This window comes from Heliangelus exortis, chromosome 19, assembly GCF_036169615.1.
Source record: "Heliangelus exortis chromosome 19, bHelExo1.hap1, whole genome shotgun sequence".
Lineage (NCBI taxonomy): Eukaryota > Metazoa > Chordata > Aves > Apodiformes > Trochilidae > Heliangelus > Heliangelus exortis.
This window is the reverse complement of record NC_092440.1, coordinates 1,818,498-1,835,354: the sequence shown is the minus strand read 5'-3', so window position 1 is coordinate 1,835,354 and position 16,857 is coordinate 1,818,498.

Sequence of the window (16,857 nt, the reverse complement as noted above, 5' to 3'; positions counted from 1 at the left end):
AGGGAAGTCTTCCGCAGCCCCTTTTTGCCCCTCAGCTTTCCATTTCATTTGCATTTCATTTTCTGGAGCTGCCCAGCTCACTATCTGAACACAAGCCCTTCCAAGGCCAGGCAATGCTCCAGGGGCAGATTCCTGCTCCACAGGTCAGCCATGGAGAGAGAAGTCACATTCCCTGCAGCCCCAGCTCACTGCATCACAAGGCATCACCAAACACAGGAGAAAGAGGTCAGGCTTAAGAAACAGAACCAAAAGCCCCTCTGGCAGCATTCTGGCACGCTCAGCCTAAGAAGCAGGTCACGCTTCTCCATGGATGCCTGGACCAGGATGTTCAAGAGAAACATCACAGCCAGCAGGCAGTTGCCTGAACTCACTGTTTTTAGGCACTTGAGAAGCCAGGACTCCTCCCCATGAGCTCCCAGAAATTATCCTGACTCTTCCTACAGCACAGAGTTCACTGCAGCATCAGAGGCTCTTCCTGCAAGATCCTCAGTGACAAATGGCCCGGCAGCATGCCAGATGGATGATAAACCCAGGCCACACACACACCACCTGCTCCTGCAAGTGCAAAACGCTTCCTGTGCCCACAAACAGAGATGATAAAATCAAGCTGAACTGGAGCTGGTGGCTACATCCATTCTGGAGAACAACAGCTTCATTAGCAGACTGAGCTGGGGAAGTGGTCAGGGAGATGGGGCCTTTGAGAGGATAAGACAAGGCTATTTAGCACTAATTTGTCTAAGTCTACATGAAACATCAGGGTTACAGCAGTGCCTCTGGAGCTGAACCAAGAGAAGGACCTCACCATCAAACTCACACCCCCAGCCCTGCACAAGGGGCCTGGGAGTGGCTTTATCTTGCACTTTGCAAATGGTCCTTGGGAAGCACAAGGTGGATTTGACTCCAGATCATGTACCTGGGGGACTCTTCAACTCCTTTCTCCCAAGAGCCATCTGGGAGTCTCTCCTAAAGATGTTGCTGGTTTAAATGGTGAAAGGTCCTGTGTCCAGAAGGAAGGAGAGCTTCCCCACCCCCAAAAGGGAGAGGCTGCTCCCCTCCCCCATGCACAACCCCCCCCAGCAGCCCCTCCTCAGAAACTGAGCAGGACAGGATGGGGGATGCCATCTGCTGAAGTCTCCTCTGTCTCTGAGCACAGGTCTGGAGGGCAGCTCTGCCTCACAGCCCCTCACATCCTGAGTGTCTCACAGGTAAACAGCACAGGCTGCTTTGGAAGATTCAGCACAGGGCTTTGCACATCAGCAAAACTTCAGCACAGCACCTCTGAGCAGCAGCCCATGCCAGAGAGAGAAGAAAAACAAACCAGCCTTGAGCCATCATGCTGCAAAGATGCCATCCCCCAGTGCTTGCAGCTTGAAGGCCAAGCATGGAGAACCTGATTTTTTCTTAGTCCCACTGATTTCCTACAGCTCTGCCTCCAGATCTACCCAGAGACAGCTCATTTAGTCCTGTGGCAACATCGGTGTAGGATGAGGATATCTGCATCACACTGGGGGCAAAAAAAACCCACAACACAACAACGAAACCAAAAACCAAGCCAAAGAACAGTCAGGAAAAGGCATCCTGGGACAGTTGGGTTAATACAGCCATGAAGAGTGGACAGGCATTCCTGCTCCTTGTCCTCTTCCCAGGCTCTAAGACAAGGGCTGCTCTGAGCAAAACCCAACGAGCCTGGGTCAGAGTCAGCCCCTCAATGAGCTCCTCACACCCCTGGGTATCAGGATCCCCCCCGAGCCAGCCCTGCCTGCCTGCCAGCCACATTCACAGGCTTTCTGAGTCTCCAATCTGAGGCTGGAAAGCAAACTACAGCAATTAACAGCACTTCTGTGAATGGGAACCCTCTGCAAATAAATTACATCCTGGAAAGGAGCAAGCCTTGCCTAATTGAGGCTTAGCACCCTAAATTCCTAAAAATTCTTATAAGTCAATAGAAAAGAAGGGAGGAAGGACATTTTCTTGGTTGGAGAGCCCTAATCCAGACCTAGCAGTAGGCAGGATGCCTGGGGAGACCCGTTACTGGGTTGCACTGCTCCACCCCCAGGAGATGTACATCCCGAGGTCAGACTAATTTCTCCTGCCAGCAGAACAGCAGCACAGCAAATGGCTTTTAAATATCAAGTGAGCGCTTGAGTGCTTCTAAGGCAATGCACAACATATACCAGGGATGAAAAAAAAAAAAACAAAAAAACCCAGATAGCATTAGTCAAGCCTGGGCCTTACACCACGAGCCAGAGAAAACTTAGGCGTTCAGCGTTTGCAGGGGATGAAGCTCAGTGTTCCTCTCCTCCTTTTCCTGATGGCTGCCAGCTCTTGGAAATGCCCCACCACTGGTGAGAAGCCAGGATGGACGTGCTTTGGTTGCCTGGGAGCTCTCAGAGCCCCCTGTGTGCAGCACGGGGAAATAATTTTGCAGCAAAACTCCTGTGGCATCACAGGTTCCCAGCAGATGACTCCCCTGCCACCATGCTGGCAGCTTCCTCCAGGTTCTCTCCTGCCAAATCTCTGCTCCATCCAGCCTCCAAGCAATCTGTCCCCACTGAGGGAGCAATGTGGTGTCCAGATCTTTTCCTTGCCTGGAGCAATCACAGGCTTGTGCCCAATGCAAAGCAAGTCTGAACGCTGCTGTGGAACAGGGGGGTATTTTTATTTCCTTCAGATTACAAGGGACTCCATCTCCCAGCCTGTTACTGGCAGATCAGTCAACAGGCAGCTGAGAAGTTTGATGGTTCAACTTGATGATCTCAGAGGTGCCACCCAACCTTAACTATTCCAAGAGCATTTCCAGACCTCCAGCTCGCTCCCCAGCCCTCACCTCTCATCCTTGGCACAGGGGGATGGACAGGCACCCCGGGCTGCTGGTCAGTGGGACACAGAACTGGTGCTGCTGTGGACCCAGTGTCCTCTTTTCTGCTCTACACAGAGGTATTTTGAAGGTTAAAGCAATGATCCCCTCTCCCTCTGCCCACACCATTAACACAGCAAGGTGAGCAGGCAGACAGAGCCTCCTGACACAGAGCACAGTTTTTTCTCTCCACTAACCCCTGGAAGGCTGGTGTGTAGTGACCTTTAATAAATTTGCCATAACTCCTAGCACAGAAAAGCTCCCCTATTTGATGCAAAGTTTAATTTGATTTCTCACTTGAATAGCTGAGACATCCTTGATATGCTTCCTTCAGCTCCTTCCAGATAAATCTGCTGCATACAACCACACCAGGACTCACCAACCACACCAGGACTCACAGCCACACCAGGACTCACCAGCCACACCAGGACTCACCAGCCACACCAGGACTCACCAGCCACACCAGGACTCACCAGCCACACCAGGACTCACAGCCACACCAGGACTCACAGCCACACCAGGACTCACAGCCACACCAGGACTCACAGCCACACCAGGACTCACCAGCCACACCAGGACTCACCAACCACACCAGGACTCACAATCACACCAGGACTCACAGCCACACCAGGACTCACCAGCCACACCAGGACTCACCAGCCACACCAGGACTCACAGCCACACCAGGACTCACAGCCACACCAGGACTCACCAGCCACACCAGGACTCACCAGCCACACCAGGACTCACCAGCCCTCCCTTTTTCTTCACCCTAACTTCCACCTGCCCCTCCTGTCTCTCCCCACAAGGTGGGTTCAGCAAAGTGACCACAGCTCCCCAGATGTGCCCAAACCAAATCTCACATCCCAGGGAGTGGGCACGGGGAGGGTTCCCCAGAGTGGGGGTCCAGTCCTGACCTTGCTTTCTGAAGTCCTTCAGAGAGGAGCCTGGGTGCAGCTGGGCCCAATCCTCCTCCTCTAATTAATCTCTTTTAATGACCAATTCAGCTAGATTAAGTTAGGAATTCTCTGTGTGGTACTTGGGAGTAAGGTTATAACCCAGGGGAGTTGTACAAAACACAACTTTCCTTAAAAGTGAGTAAGATTATGAAGCATGTGGGATTACAAGCAGCAGAATTATAAAGGAAGGTACTTTCAAAGGAAGGGATTACAATTAGCAAAACCTCAGAAAGTTGTCAACAGAGCAGGTTATAACTAACAAAACTTCACAAAGGAATGGAGAGTAAAACTTAACAAAACTAGAAACTGTGTTATCTTCTTGTGCTGAGAGGTTAGAAACAGAGAGAGAGAGAGGGAGGTAAAGATAAAGAAGAGATAGAGAAGAATCTCCCCACCCTCAGATCCAGCAATGCTCTGGGTAGGGGGTTCAGATCCTTGGCTGCTGGGCTCACATCCAGCATTTCCAGTCTTCCTCTTTTATGCCTCCTGACCCCCCCATTTTTGGGGGGGCTTTGGCATATCTTGCACAGCCAGGTGTTCACTTGGGCCCCTCCAGATGGGCTGACACAGCAATAACCCTGATTTCTGCACATGCCCCCTCTCCAGTGGCTTTACCTGGGGCACACACAAGTTGTCCCTCTGCCTCTGTAGGGTGCCTGTCCCTGTCCCTTATGGAATAAGGACAGTGTCCTGCCTGCCAGGGTGGCATCAGACAGAGCTCCCCTTGCCAGACCAGTGTTCAGCTTCTCAGGATGGGCACTAAAGGAGGGGCTGGCCCTGTTTATCAGAGGGGTACCCAAATGAGGGTCTCTCCTGGAGAGAACAGAGTCCAGCTGGCTCCTGAATGAGGCCTCCCCCCCAGCACAGTGTCCACTTTGTCAGGGCAGCTGTTTTGAGACAAATATTCTTTTCAGGATTCTACACCTCCCCAGGCTGCAAAGTAACTGCAAAGCAACCCCACCTCCAGGTCTTGGGAAGAGCTTTCCATGTGGTTCTCCCTCCTTTAGTGGGGAAAAGCTGAGTTTAAACAGTAGCAACAATTGACCTGAGAGGATGAAATGGGCACCACCACCAGCAGCCCCTCCAGAAGAGCAGCAGCAATCCTTTCTGCCTCTGCTTTCTAGCATCTGTAGCCAAGACTTAGCACAACTTCAGCCTACAATCCACAGACCTGCTGAGCCAGATTCTTTGTTGGGACAGGAGGGACAACCCCCTGGGTCCCAAAGCCCAGTAGACCAACACTGTCCTACACCCCAGCACGATCAAAGGTCTCACCTGAGCCTCCAGAGCCCCCCTGGGCTCTGTTGGGTTCAAACCCCACCTGTGAGGCAGCACAAGCCACTCTGGCTTCACTGGATCTGTTCCCTTCCCAAAGCTCTGAAGCTCTTTTGGGAAGCTCTGAAGCAACATTCGGTTTCAAAATCTTAAAGCAAACCCCTGGGGAGTGAAAGATGGATTTGCAGGCAGTAAAGCCACAGACCAAGGAGCAAACAGACACCTTTGATAGAGAAATCAATGCTTGGGTTTTACAGCATTTCACACTATGCAGCAGCAGAGTACTGGGCATACCTATTACACCCCCAGGCAAGGGAGGAGAAACCAGCAAAAAGCAGAAAAAGGAGACTGTGGGATGCTTCCCTTAGCCTTACCAAAGCCAGAACAGGCTCTGGGGACCTTCATCTCACAGGGTCTATGCTTTCAAGAAAAAAATCCCTCAGAATATAAGCTGATAGGAAAAGGGTCCATATTCCAGACCTCATCCAGAGAAGGCTTCACTTGGCTGTTCCCCTGCCTCTGCCCTGGGTACAGCTCAAGCACATCAAGTGACCTCTGGGCTGGCTGTGTCCAGGCTGGGGAGTCCCTGAGCACAGCACCCACCTGTATCCCAGCAAAGAGCTCAACCCACTGACAAACCCAGACATCAGAAGGGGTGGGAGGGATGCACATCTCATCCCACCAGTCACCCACTGCCTCTTGGCTACGTGGGGCCAGCCAGAGCAGGGTTGGTGTTTGGAGGTTTATTCCCAGCATATTGGTGCTTGAGGTCCAGGGTTTGTTTGTGTCTCTTTGCCCCAGACAGCTGAGAGCCTCAGGGGGCTCAGCCATCTCTCAGAAGGTGATCACAGGAGCTACTGCTGCCTCTCCTGACTGTCCCTGGCTGCCTAGGAAGGGAAAGAAGGGAAAAAAAAATCCTGAGACTGGGGTGGATGAAGATGCCAGAGGGAAGGAGCAAATCACAATGGGAAGAGGAGGAAAAGCCCTGCACCCACCAAGGGGTGTTACAAGCAAGAGAGACATGCTGACAAATTAAAACAGACATCAAGAACCCCTGATATATTTTTAAAGCCCTTTCTCTCAGCTTTCTTCTCCTTTGTATGTTGAAAATTCATCTTCAAAAGCAATCGCAGTGTCCCCAGAGGGAAAAATACCCCAGCACAAGGCAGACATCCCTTTAGGCAATGTGAATCTGTATTACCCAAGTAAAAGGGCTTTCATCTCAAAATCATTCGTTTCCAGAGCACTTGACCCAAAAGGAAGCAATTTTTTTTTTTCCTTTTAAAGTCACTTTCTCTACCAAAGTCCCACAGCCATAGAAGGGAGATTTTTTTGGACTTGCTATTCCTGCTCAGAGCCTTTCTCCTGCCTGTGGCAGTGGGTGATGCCCACGCTGTGCAGGGGGCACTGATGGGGAGGAAGCCAGCCCTGCTTTGGCAGCAGACCCTGGAGCCAGGACCTCCCTGCTCCCTAGAGGGTTCCTCTGCCCCTGCCAGGCTCCACAAGCCTCTGCTGCCTGGAGATGTGGGGCAAGGGGGGACCTTTCTCCAACTGTTTCTGCCCTTCAGCAAGAGCCAATGCAATAGTTTGTATCAGACTCGTTTCTCATCAGGTGCTCGAAGCCAAAATTGAGTTTCCTTTCCCAGAGAGACACCAAGGACAAGGCCATGGGTGATTCTGGACAGCTGGGCAGTGCTACCTATCATGCCAGACAGAAACCTGCAGCAGAGCTGGGGTTTGGGGAGACTGAGCTGTCTCAGCACATAGAGAAGCAGCTGTGATCCACACCTATGGGAGCTCAGAAACCACAGCAGTGTCCCCTTGAACCACCCTTTAAAAAAAAAAAAAAAAAAAAAGACTGGTGGCAATCCAGCAGATTGGGTGAGACCAGAGCTCCTGACTCCCAGAGCCATCTGAGCTCCAGGGAAGATCATCTGAGCTCCAGGGAAGATGCTGCCACTGAAAAAGTTCTGAAGCAAAGCTCCCAGGCCAGCTGAGTCCTGCCCAGGCCACTGCCCCATGAGTGACAAGACATGGGAGCACCACATGCTGGGAAAATGCACCACTAGAATATCCCAAAAGGTGCAAAATAGCAGGTGATCTTGCTCACAGCTCACAGCAAAGCAACCTTGTGCTCAGTGAAGTTCAGTTCACCAAAAGTCACTGTTTCAGGGTCAGGTTTTGCAGCTCTTGACATGCAGTTCACTGGCCAAGCCTCAGTGAAGGGCAAGGACAACAGAACTCTTAGCTCACAAAATCTCCAAACTGGGGAGAAGAACTTGAACCCCAGTCCCTAAAGTGCTGAAAAAGCCCAGAGACTCCCAAGGGCTGGGTCTGTGAGACCTCTGCCACTTCCCTAGTTTTTAAGCAGCTCTTGGGTTTGTTTCCAGCCCCTGTTGTTGAGAGCCCTACAAGCAGGTCCTGAGCACAAGACTCTGCTCTCTCCTGAGCAGCACACCCAGCACAACATGTAGTGAGCTCTGGCTTACCTGCCAGGCTCAGCCATCCTGGAGGGAGCATTTTTATCAAGCAATGAAGATAAAGGCACTGGTGATGGGTCCTCACCATGCACTGGGAGGTGGCATCCAGAGCAAGATTCCTACAATGCTTTAATAAAATAAAAACCAGCCTCCTTCAGTTTAAACAGACCATCTCTGCAGAAACATTACAATCTAACAGGACAGCACTAACAGAGAGGAAACAGGAGGAGCCAGGATACCAGGGTTGCCTTTTTAGCCAGGAGGCACTGTACACAGCAGGCAGCTCTGCTCCAAGCTCTCAGGAACAGATTCCCACAGCCTATGAATCAGCAGCAGAACAAAGAAGCCTCCTCTCCATTCCAGACAGGGGCAGAGACCTTGCCCAGGACAGGGGGGCTGAGGCCACACCTGCTTCCCTCTCCTCTTCTGAAAAGCAGTTGTGCCTTTCAGGTGCTTTGTCTGCTCAAGGCTTCCCATCCCTGATCCTTGGGCAGCAGCACTGAGGAGCAGGATGCTCAGAGGCAGAGGAGACTTCTGAACCTCTGTGAGTGCTTGGTAGCTGTTTCAAGCTGGGCTGTGTTTTCTGTGTGCCTTTTGGCAGCATTTTCTGAGAGGTTTTCTTCTGGTTTGAAGCTCTCCGTTTCCTTTAGCTCACAGTCCCCTTCCAACCCTCCTTTTTTGTACACCCCAAGGAAAAGGCAATTAAAATCTTTACAGAGAGCACAGGATGCAGGGAGAAGAAAAGCTTAAGCTAGACAAACTATAGTGAAAAAAACCCTGATCGATTAAAGCAGGGGATGCTACCAGGGAATTGAGCAACTCCTGTAAACCAGCACAGCCAGGTGCTTTTCTGCTAAAGCAAATCTGTCTTGACTTCTCCACAGCTCTCCCCTCTACCTGCCTGGCCCCTGGCAGCCCAGCTCGACAGCTAATGGTGTGATTCACTTTATTGACCTATTAGCTGCCACCTGCTTGGGCCACAGCCATGGCAGATTTGCCATTTTGTAAGCAGCAGCAAACATAAAACCCTAAATAAATTTTCAGAGCCTGCAGAGCAGTGTAATTAATCACAGGGTCCTTCAGAAGGCAGCAGCAGCAGGTAGGCAAGCAGGGTAGCACAGAAGGCAAGGCTGTGGGATGGGAAGGCACCAGGACTCCCTTCTGCTGCCTGCTCCCACTCCCTGCAAACGGGACTGGTTCCTGCTGCCCACCCAATGGCTCAGCTGCTGTGTGGAGGCACAGAGCCTGATGACTGCTTAGGGGAAAAATAAGAGGTGCAAAATTCTACTGAGTTTGAGATAGAGCCCATCCCTGTGTCAGGATGCCTTGCTGCCTGACAGTGAGGTTCTCCCTCAGCAGAAGCAAGTGAAATAGCTTTTTCCCAAAAGGAACCCCACACTACCTCCACTTCAGAAAGTCAACAGGGATTCTTGGGGGCACTTGGACTCACCAGGATGCTGAAAATGGCACGTTGGAAGGCAGCAGGAATTCTCTGGAGGGAGCCAAGAGATGCCTTGGCTGAGCCCTCTGCTCGTCCTGCCTTGCATCCTCCCTTATCCAAGGAAAGGGGTTAACACAAACGTGTCCTCCTGCTCCAGAGGGGAACTGCCCTCACCTAGAGAAACAAGAACATAAGTTTTGTTTTCTTGCTATCAAAGAGGTTCCAAACAAAAATAAACCACAAGTTCTAAAGGCTGTAGTGGAGTTGTAGAGTCAGCGTTTCCACTGAGCCCACCTGAGACCTTGCCCTTCTTCCTCCCTTCCTTCAGCCCCTCTCCCTGCTCCCTCCCTGCCATCCCTCCTGCTCTGCACAGCTGCTGCCTCTCTGAGCAACACTGAAGCTCTGCTGAGCAGAAGCTCTCTCCTCAGAAATCGGGGGAAAAAAAAAAAAATAACAATCCAGCCTTTGAGCCATGCTTTTAATATTTTATCCCTTCTGCCAGAAGGAAGTAAATTCCTTATGCCAGCTGGGCTGCAATCTCACCACCACATCTCTGCCTCAGCCAGCCCTGGCTGCCAGGCCCCAATGCAGATGGCAAAGGCAAGGCTCATATATCCTCCACACAACCCCTTCCACTCCTCCATCCCTCAGCAGTGGTCAGAGAGTGGGGGGGCCACAGAAACAGCAGAGAGGGGACAAGGCACCCAAGGGGCTGGGGAGGGCTGGGCAGGCTGCAGAGGAGCCCAGCACCAAGCTCTGCAGGGCCACCTGGGTGCCTCAATGGACCCCCATGGTGAAAGGACTTGTTTGGGAAAGGGGACAGGTCAGCAGCTTCCAGGTCACCCCGAGGTCCCTCTGTCAGTCACCATCACCCTGCTCTGTCTCAGAGCCAGCTGCCACCCCACCCCCACACAAACCATCCATCAAGCATCCTCTGTGCCGAGCCAGTTTTTATTTTAAATTTAAAGCCTGTAGAGTATTTTGGCTTTAAATTATTCCACAGACTCACTCAGTTCAGCAGTACTTCCCTGTCTAGACAGAACAATCTTGTTGTCAGTGAAACAGATTCACCCTGACATCCCCGTGGTACGCAGGGATGCGGCTGCTATTTTGGAGAAAGGGGGAGAGAGCTAAACAGCTTGTTCTCTTCCAGTTTGGAAACACAGTTCCTGTCCATTCACCTTCAAACAAACACCTCGACAAATCATCCTGCCCTGTTTGATTTGATAGCTCTCCCTGTCAGGAAGCAGCACGGATGGAGAAAAGGGGGAATGGCTCAGCAAGGGTGGGATCTGCCATATCCAAGCACTGCTCCCAGCATGCCTGCCCTCCTGGAAGGGAAGGATTCCTTCCTCTCCTGCTGAGGCTTTAAAACCCTCCTGCTTTGGCTCTGTCCTCTGAGCTGCAGACCAAGTATTAGAGTCTGGAGATCTCGTGGTACCCCTCTGTGACACTGAGGTCCCCCAAACACAGACCTGCCTGGTCCTCTGTGGGATGAGCCTTGGATGGCTGGCAGGATGGTACAGGAGAGACAGCAGCAGCCTGAAAGAGACACTGAAGCAAACCAAACTGGAGTTTGTGATTCAGCTTTGCCCCCCAGGTCTCTGCCAGAGAGTGAAGAACTACAGATGCTTCCACTGTAACCGAACAAGCACTTCTCTCCTTGCACAAACCTGCACAAAGGCAAAGGAAAACCAGAATGAGTGCTCAGTAGCACTTCATGTTTAGCCAGCCCCCTGCAGCCTGTGGTACTTGGAGAGATAAAACAACCTGCTCAAACACAAAAGTAATATTTTTCCCCTTTTGCTCTGTCAGTGACAGATCCTTGATGTCTGCAGTCAGAAATGACAAATACCAGTTGGGAATATTTTCAACTCCTCTCCCTGTAACACAGCCACCTGCCCCTCCAACCCACAGCATGGCAGTGGGGAGGCAGTCTCTGCCTTGTGCAAAGCATCCCCTGTGCCTGGCATCACCTCAGGGAAACGTACAGCACCCAGAACTAAGCCCATGAGAAGCTGGACCCATCCAGAACCACAGAGGAGCAGAGGGCTCACCCATCACAGGTAGTTGAGGTCAAGAGCTCAGCCCTGAGGATGCTGCTCACGAGCTGGGGATGCAGAACAGCCTGAGTGCACCAACAGCTACATCTCTGGGGTGGCAAAGGGCCACGTTACACAGCTGGGTTTATTCCCCAAATGCCTACAGATCTCCAGGAGCTGCCTGGTTTGAAGCAGGCTGCATTAACATTTAATCCCAGTGCTTGAGCGTCGTGCAATAAATCAGCTGCACATGTTCCACACAGAGAAACAGACACTTGCCTCTAAATAGTCAAGCAGAAAAATGCCTCTATCTATTCAAACAGGGAAAATTAAATCAGGGAGCAAAAAGGACCTGCTTTTTGCACAGACACTGCCATCCAGCAGCAGAATAGGGTGAGCTACACAAGAAAAAGCTGCCACAGGACACCTCCACGCACTGATTTCCCACCTTCTACCTTCTTTCCCCCCTTCTAGTTTTGTAGATTCATCCCTTTTCTGACCTCCCCAGAGGTACTAACCCACCCCAGCAGCAAGCCAGCTCTGTCCTTTAGGAAAGCCCTGCCTGGGTGCCTGCTTCTGCTGGTGGATGCCTGCCTGTGTCAGAGCCAGCACCTTCCCCACCAGGCAGGGACCATGGTGCAGCAGATGGCCCAAGGATCCAGGGAAGCAAAGTGGTGGAAGATTTCACCATCCAAGAGATGGACAGTGCAAAATCTGGCCAAAGGGCTGCCTGTGCCAAGGAAACCAGGGAAGGATAGGAAATAGCATATGGAAAATGGCTCTTTCCCAGGTGGATTGAGAGCATCTTACAAAAGATCCTCTGCAAATACATAACTGGATGCCCACAGCTGGCTGGAGAGCATCTCACAGCAACGAGTTCCACCTCATGCCTCCTCCTTTACCCAACAGTATTATTTTACCAGCTCATTAATTCAGGAAGAAGGGTTTGACTCAGGGCTGGGGGACCAGCAATTGCCCCTTTGATGAAATCTGTATCTCAAGGATTGTCTCTCCACGGATGGAGAGCTGAGGTAGCTTTCTGGGAAGGCACCTTTGCTCCTCAGCCCCTCCACCTATGCCTGCACCAGCCCTGCTGGTGCCCAGTTGCACAATAAATGGAGTTACAGCACCAGCAGGGCCTTCCCTGTCCTCCTGGGATGGAAAGTGTTAATGCATGGGCTGGGCTGGGGAGATCAGTGCTGAAAAATGATGCAGGCAAGGGCTCATTATCACATCCTGAATAGCTCTGAAACTGCTACGAGGGCCTCTGTAATTTCTCCTGGGTGGTGAAGAACCATTCTCCTCTATGCTGGCAGCAGGGCCAGTGCTGGCCACCCAAGCAAGACACCTCAGAGCCTGGAGCCAGTGCCTACACCCCAAGTATTCCCACCAGGAACCACAGAGGAGCACAGCACAGGCTTGGCTCAGCACACCTGGTCTGGGTCCATTTGTTCCAGGAAGGGTCTCTGGCATCAGTGTCCAAATTTTACTCCTTCATCCTGCTGCTGCCTCCCTGAGAAGAGGCCCAGGAGCATCAGCAGCTCCTGTGCCAGCCTGGAGGAATTTAGCTGCTATGGAGCTGCTGGGTGCAGCAATGCATCTCAGCTCCACTTTTCCTGACACCTGTGCTGAAAGGACTTGATGACTCCCAAGAAATGTCAAGCCAAGAAGCTTTTAAGAACTCCTGAGCTGCCTTTTTAAGAGGCAGAGGACATGTGTACCTAATCCAGCCTTAAAACTAATGATTTAATTTACCTTTGGAGAAGCAAACTACATAAATTAATGTCTCCCAATAGTATAACATAAGCATGTTTTATCTGGAGATTATGTTGATTAGATCATTAAGTGCCATAATCTTCCCTTCCTACCTCACTAAGATGGAGGAAGAAAAAAAACCACCAACCTAAAAATATAAATATAGCCTTCTAACAGGAAGGACACTGCATCTTCACCTCTCCAAGCACTCTCTTCACTCAAAGCAGGCACAGAAGATTCCCCCACCCTGGAAGAAGCTGCTCCAGCTGGTGTGGCACTAAGAGGTAAACCAAAGGTGTGTGTTCAGACTTGGAGGAACATCAAGAGATGGAGGCTGGAGGGGCCAAGAAGCAGCACCAAAGTTACACTTGTGGGGTTTCAGTTTGCAAACGTAAGTGAAGAAATCAGATCTGACTTCTCAAGGCTAAGGATCTGCTGTCAGAATATGACACCAAGGCCATAAGTTTGGCAAACTGGAAATTCAAGGTGGCTTAGATCAACCCTGAGGGGGGACAGGAGGGGGTGGAAACACAGCAGCCCATTTAAAACATCTTCCACCTCCCTAACCTGTGCTTATTCCTACCTTTTTTCCTTTACACTGAAAGGAAGGACTGAACCACCCACCTTGATGAATCAACAAGACCTACCTGGACTTTTTCCAGCAGTTACCACCTGCTGAGGGGGGGTTTCCAAAGCCTCTTCCTGTGGGATTCAGCTGCACAAGTTCCTGCAGCTCTGCCAGGTACCCAGGCATGGAGACTCCACATGTAATGGACACTTAAAAAACCATTTAATGGTTTTGTCTGCTGGCTGCTCAGACTGTGAGTGCTTCACAGCCCTTGGGCAGGGCACTGCACCTTGTATTTAAAGCCAATTCAAACCCCAGTGGTGAGGTTCAAAGCTTACCTGGAGAATGACAAAGGATCTTGTTAAGCTTGTGGCAGAAAAGAAGGGGTCCAGGGCCAAAAAAAAAAAAAAAAATCCCCTGCAAAAACAGAAAATTCCCTCTGAAGCAGCAAACTCTAAACACTGTTTGTTCCAACCCTGACATCCACAACAGGTCTCCAGCAGGCAATCTCTATTTACAGGGCCAAACCTCAACACCAGCCACACCAACTCACCCTCCAAGCCCATGGCTACACGACTCAGCATTGGTGTTTATGAAATAAATGGATTTTGTGAAGAAAGGGTGATGAACTTGTTTTACTTGCTTATTGGAACACTGGGGCAGGGAGCAAGGTTCTGCCAGCAGTTCTGAGCATGGGCTGTGGCAGTCCCCTGCCTCAACTTCCTCATCAGTGGAATAATCACTATTGTAAGAGCCTTCAGAAGAGAAATAGCATTGTCTGGAAAATCATTTTAATACCAAAATGAAGTTAGTGAGGAATTCCATGCCCAGGAAACACATCTCCATCCAAATACCCTCTCCCTGCAAAGAAAAAAAAAAAAATATATATATACACATATGTATATATATATATATATATCATATATATATGCATGGTGTAAAGAATTCACTTTCAGGTTCTGCAAGGAGGCAGAGTTTTCTCAGCAAGAGTTTTCTCACAGAGGAGAGGCTGTGCTGACTTGCAGCCTGACAAATCTGGAAGCTGCAAGAAGTCTCCTGACATTTTTTTTCATTATTCACTTCCATGGTCCCCTCAACCTGCATGATGGTTCACAGAGAAGAAGATACTTGTGCTTCTTTCCTTGAACATCCTTCAAATTAAACCTTGGATCCAAACCCCTTTCTCACCTAGAAGCAAGCCACCTGTCTTACTGTATAAAACTGACTGCCCTAAAATGATTTAGGTGGAGGAATGCCATTTCAGAACAACCTTCCCATCCTTCTGATGTCATTTTACAGCTGAAATAACCTACTCTGAACCATCTCTCTCTGCGAGCACCTCTTGCCTTCCTAGCTGTGAACAGCATCTCCTTTCTGGGCTTTGTAAACTCTTCAGCTCAATTAAAAGGAAGCCCCCAAAGGCTGGGGACTTCATTATTTCAAAATGAAGCATCTTCAAACCCACCAGTGCCACTTGCCTTCTGCAGGACCCTTGTTCCAGACAAGCCTGACATTTTGGCAGCCCCTTCACACGTATTTTCCCCAAGCAAAGGCACCATGACACAAAGCTTAATTTTGAGCACAGCCAGTAAATCTCTCCCTCTAAGTAAACATTACACAAACATCTTGATGCTGCAAGGAATTACATGTCAAATCATTCAGTTAAAGCAACTTATCTGCTAGGAACAAGCTTGACAAATCCTTGGTAGAGATGCCTTTTCCCCCCCTACTTTAAATTGTACATGGAGGCCTCAAAATCGGGAGGAAGGGAGGGGTTTCCAGGCAGTGATCCTGCTCACCCTGCTAGCACCACTCTGTGATTTCTGTGATTCTCTGTGTTATTTGTGCTTCACCCTCCCTGCCAAGACAGGAAAGGAAGGTTTGGAGAACACATAGAGAGAAAAGCATTACAAAGACAGACACAGAGGTTGCTTAACTTCTACCCTCATGCCCAGGGCTTGCAATATGCTGGGAGAGTGAGTGCTGCCTGCAAACACCACCTTTCCCACCTCTCCTTCTCTGAAAATAGCAGACAGCCCTGTAGGCAGTGTAGATCTGGAGAGGATGCTCAGCTCCTCAGCAGTGACACCAGCCACCAGAGTCACATCACAGCAGCTCCTTCTGTCCTAGGGAGAAAACTCAGTTGATGTACTGGCTTCCTGACAGACCAGACCTACATGCAATTCTTTTTTTTTTTTTTTTCTCCCTACACATTTCTCCTCTCTGCAAGCTGGGGACAGAAAGGCTGCACAGCAGATCAAAGCCCACAGACATCAGCCAGCTTTTTGTCCTTCTTTTTGCTCCGTGATGCCCTGGGAAAGCCAAAGGTGGGATGCAAAAAAGCTCGTGATCCCCAGCAAAATGGACTTAAGTGTCTCTAGCTGGTGAGTTCCACCTTGAAGGGAGAAATTCTCCTTTCCAGGGGTCTCAGGTCCTCTCTGAGCTGTCTCATACAACCCTCTTCTGCTCTGATCTTTACAGACACTGGTGTTCCATATGCAACATCCTGCAGAAGCAAATGATTAATTATCCCCAGTGAGCTGCCATCTGTCAGATGATCACAGACAGATCTGATTAACAGACCATCCCTCTGCTCTCCACCTACTGCAAAGGAAAACATGCTCTCCTCCCATCGTTTATGCTAGCACATTTTTACTTAGGATTTGCACTTAGGATTCTCATAGTCAACTACCCCACATGTAGCTGATTAGCAGTAACTCCTTATCCAGAAATCACCTGGCTACCTGCTGGGGACTGAGCCTTCACCTGTAGATCTGGATGGAGAAGAGCTACGAGGGTAACCCTGAAGAAGAGATGACATGCTGAGAGGTGCAGACCAAGTTCTCACATAGCTGAAACCCTAGAGCATAACCTTAATGAAGATTAATCTGCTCTTTGGTTCAGAGGATAAGTTAAGGAAGGAGAAGGACATTTCTGGCTGAAAACAGACACCCCTCTGACCTTGGCAGATCATTGCACTCCTGTGCCTCAGCCTCGCCCAGCTGAGTTGTTCAGTATGTTCTCCTTTACTTCTCTCTGTAGGAACCTTTGAGATTCATGTACCAAAAACTATAGGGGTAAAATCACCACCAAGAGAGGCAGCAGCAGGCACTGGATACCCTTCACAGCACTGACCATGCAGGCAAGCAGAAAGCTTTTGTACTGACACTGCCTTCTCCCACCCATTCTACTCAGCAGCAGCAAAGATTCCCACAGCAACAGGAGACAGGAGAAAAATATTTCTCCAGAATGTGTCTGGTTGCTTTTTAAGTGGATTGAGATAGGAGAGTTGGTTTATAAATACATCAAGAGCGTGTTGGTGTGAAACTGGGAGTGGATGACAGCACAGCAAGGAACATGGGGTGAGGAGAACAAACACCCAGGCTCACCTGAGCAAGGTGCAGATCCAGAGATCTGTGGAAGAATGCAGGATCTGAGCAGTCCACCTGAGCAAAGGAAACTTCTCACTAATGCAAACAG